Genomic DNA, 3,920 nt, shown 5'->3' on the forward strand with positions numbered 1-3,920 from the left:
GCATGCGTAAAAAAGCCAAAATATTATTCAATTAAGTGTTGAAATTATTACCACATATTACACTTGACTTCGATAATCAACAGCCGGAAGCAATTATTAAGTTTCCAGGATAAGCATAAATTAATAATTAAGAATAACATATACATCATATAATCTCTGCGAAAATCAGTGTTTTCAATATATATTCAAATAAATTTCCGTACGTATGGTATGATAAACTTACTGTTTCATTTTAAAACATGAAACGATTCAAAAGCGTTTATTTCGTAAACGCTTTTGAATAAATAGTTGTGCTTTGACTTTTTATTAGTTAACCGCCTTACGCAATGGGAAGATTGAGCGCCGGGATCGTTGGACGCCGAGCATTTTGAGAGCCGGGAACTTTGGGCGCCGGGCATTTTGGGTGCCAGGAACATTGGGCGCCGAGCGTATTAGGTGCCGGGAACATTAGGCACAATGTACTCGGCACCCAATGTTCCCGGCGCTCAAAATGCTCGGCGCCCAATTGACGGGGCCCAATCGACAGCACCCAATCTGCCTGGACCGACCTCCGTACGTGGTAACTGATAAACTGATCAATTTGACCATGTAGTCTATAATTTGACGTATAATGTATACTTTCGATCGGTTTTTGTTGGGAAATATTTCTCGTGTAGTTACTAGTGACTTTATTGCTCTTCTTTTGTCCATCATGTGATACTGATTGTTCAAAATATCGCACCCCTAGAAGAACAGTAACACAAGTTAAAAAAATGTCAATTTTGAGTTATATACATGTCCTGGTGCATTTTAATTAGTTCTATTAAAATGCAAGACAGCCACAAACGAAAAAAAAATTGTACATCATTTTTTAAAATTTGAGCAAATATGAGCAGCTAGCTCTTATTGGTTTGCAAACAATAACAAACACTGGTCACAACAAAAAATATTATTTGTTCCCTCAACTTCCATTTACAACTTTTTAATCCTCGACAAGAAAAAAAACGTTGTACAAAACAACGTGGTCGCTAACTAGTGATAAAAGCTAGAAAATAAGAGGGAAAATTTTCGGCCAATGAACATCATCTTTTGGGAATGTCTTAAACACGTGACTTATGTGTCCAGCTAAATTTTTTGGGTGCCTCGAGTGTCACAAGTGACTCGTCCCAGCTCACCCAAAATTTCACCCCCTTGGGTACCTATTCGGAAACAGGGATTGTTCTCCGCGGTGGAACCGGTGACGTCAAGTAACCACGTTCGGAAACGCTGCGGTAGCTTTCTGGCGGTCGACCTGGTGGCAACCTGTCGCACCGCCGTCTGAACGCGGTTTGCGAGATCACAATACGTCACGAAGTCTGTGTTGGCCATCGGTCGTGTTTCATGTTTTGATCTTTCCCAATACGAAAGTTACGCTTTGATTGGAGCGTCGTTTGCTACTGAACTAGAATTCCCGTAACCACGAGCGTTCGGAAACACAGCTGTTCTACCAGGCTCTCCAGAGAAATTCCAGAAACATCGTAACCAAACCGGACTAACCACGCGGTGTAACCGGGGGATTATTTCCGAACGCAGCCTGAGTTAACCGACGCGGCGCACAGTGGTTCGAAACGACAAAAAAGCGGAAAAAATTCAATAACTTTGAATATCCTCAAAAAATGCTTTGGAAAATTGTTAAAATTGTTGTATGATAATATTTATCTTCATGCTAGCTGACTGTATTCACTGCGAAACCCCGATTTTACGTCCCTCGAGTCGAATCTACGTTTTCCCCACATTTTACGTTTTTTATCATCAGGTTCCAGTTTTTCCGTACACTAATGATATTAATTTAACTCGGATGGAAAGTTTGTTATTAATGAATTTCTCGCATTTTACGTTTTCCCTTGGCAGTTTAAAAAAAAACTTTAAAATTAAGAAAAGTGTTTCCCTCTGTGCATTTTTAAGCATAATCCACTCTGTTGAAAATTAATCCATGAAAACAGAAACGCTTCTGCTCCATCCGTAGCTGACCTTATGGACTTTTCGGTCGCCAATGAAGATGAACAAGAAGAAGAGGAAACACAACTCGTCGCTTCTTTCAATACTGCATTTAAGAGCTTAATAGGGCCGTGGTAGCCTGATCGGTAAGGCATTGGACTCGGGGCCGGAGGGCCTCGGGTTCGATCCTTGCTGGTCGAAGACCCACCGTCGTCATTAAAGGGGACTGGGCGACGTTAAATATGCTCGTGGTCTCAATGTCCTCCAAGTGAAACGATACCTCTGGGGGTGCTAGTACCAGGCAGCTATTAGCTCTTGAACTAGTTCTAAATTCTCATTAACTGCTCGATCCGGTGATGGTGCTGCCATCTATCGGTATATAAAAACAATGGAGGCAAGGCACTTAGTATGCAGTCCTCGACATAAATGCAGTTGAAGTCAGTTGTGACTCTTGAATAGAATAGAATAGAAGAGCTTAATAATAGTGAAAAACTATTTTCTTTATCATAAAGACCAGGAAAAAACTTTGCAAAGTGTTCCAATCCTGGAAGATGCTGTATTTACTTTGGATTCATTATTACTGGCTATTTTCAACCTAAACGCCCGAATTCGTTACTTAATGTGTTAGAATGATCTAAACTGGTGTGTACAATAATGTTCTTTTCGTAAAATATCGCATTTTTTCATTTTGTAAGCGTCATCGTAGCAACCTTTATTACTATTTTTGTTTCCTTATCTGATTTTAGCTTTTTATATATTTCCCGTATTTTTCGTTTTCCCATATTTAATGTTTTTGGATTTGAGTTGACGTTTTCCCATATTTTATGTATTTTATTTTTGATTCAGGCCTCTGAGAAACGTGAAATCGGGGTTTCTCTGTAGTTCAAATTCGTTTCTGTTTTTAGTAAAAAATATAAATTAAATCAATCGTATGACACACGCGAGGTTTATTTATTGCAATTGATACCCTCGAACAATATTTTCTGGCAATGTTGACAAACTTAGAACAGCTTTATACTAGAATGATTTAAAAAAGGATATCAGAAATTTGAAACGTTTGATGATTTTCTAATTTCATTGTTTTATGAACAGAATGGTTATTTACTTTTTATATAGAATTCTGCATGAGTTTTAAAAATTTCTTTCTCATATGTATCTTTTTTAAAGCCAAACGGGTCCGAAAATTGTTATTTTCAGGTTACTACTGCATTGCATGTAGAATAATGCTCCGCATTAAGCCATAACAACGTAAATCTGTTTTTAAAAAGTCCTCTATATTTATTGATGAATGTTTCAAAAGCCCCAACTTTCGGAAACAGTAAACAAACGTTTTTTGGGCTCTCCTGCCAAGTACTGAAACTGTGACATACGTTAGTCTGGAACATGGCAAATTTGATGGACCAATTTCTTTGATAAAAAAGCAATTTACCCCCGTCATACCGTTACGAGTTATTTTCTAACTTACTATATTGGTATACGTAAATAGCGAAGATCAAACAAAAACATCTGCCCCGACTGCAGTCGCAGGTGGTCGCAGCTAAAATGTTGTTGTTTATTTACAGGAAAAATTAAACGACATATGTAAATTTTAGCCCACCGAAAGCCGCCGATAAAAGTATATTCCACAATACTTTTCATTATATTTTTAAGAAAATAATGATTTTTTATTTCAGGTAGTTTTCAATTTTGATGAAGTTTTAATTATGATGTAATATGCATCCTATAAGTGTGAAAAACCAATCAGAAATGACTTTTATTAAATTTTAGTCCTCCTTATTGAACGAATGAATTAAAACTGAAGCATAAGGCGTACGTCCGAAAAAAGTAAAAATATAATTGTTCAACAATTTCGCTTTTTTTTTTTTTTATTTTGTAAAAACGATTTTTTTTTTTCAAAAAATTCTTATGGAGTAAGTTACTACAACTGAAGGGCTAAGTAATTACGGCATGAAATATTTTTTATC

The sequence above is a fragment of the Uloborus diversus genome, chromosome 3, assembly GCF_026930045.1.
Source record: "Uloborus diversus isolate 005 chromosome 3, Udiv.v.3.1, whole genome shotgun sequence".
NCBI lineage: Eukaryota > Metazoa > Arthropoda > Arachnida > Araneae > Uloboridae > Uloborus > Uloborus diversus.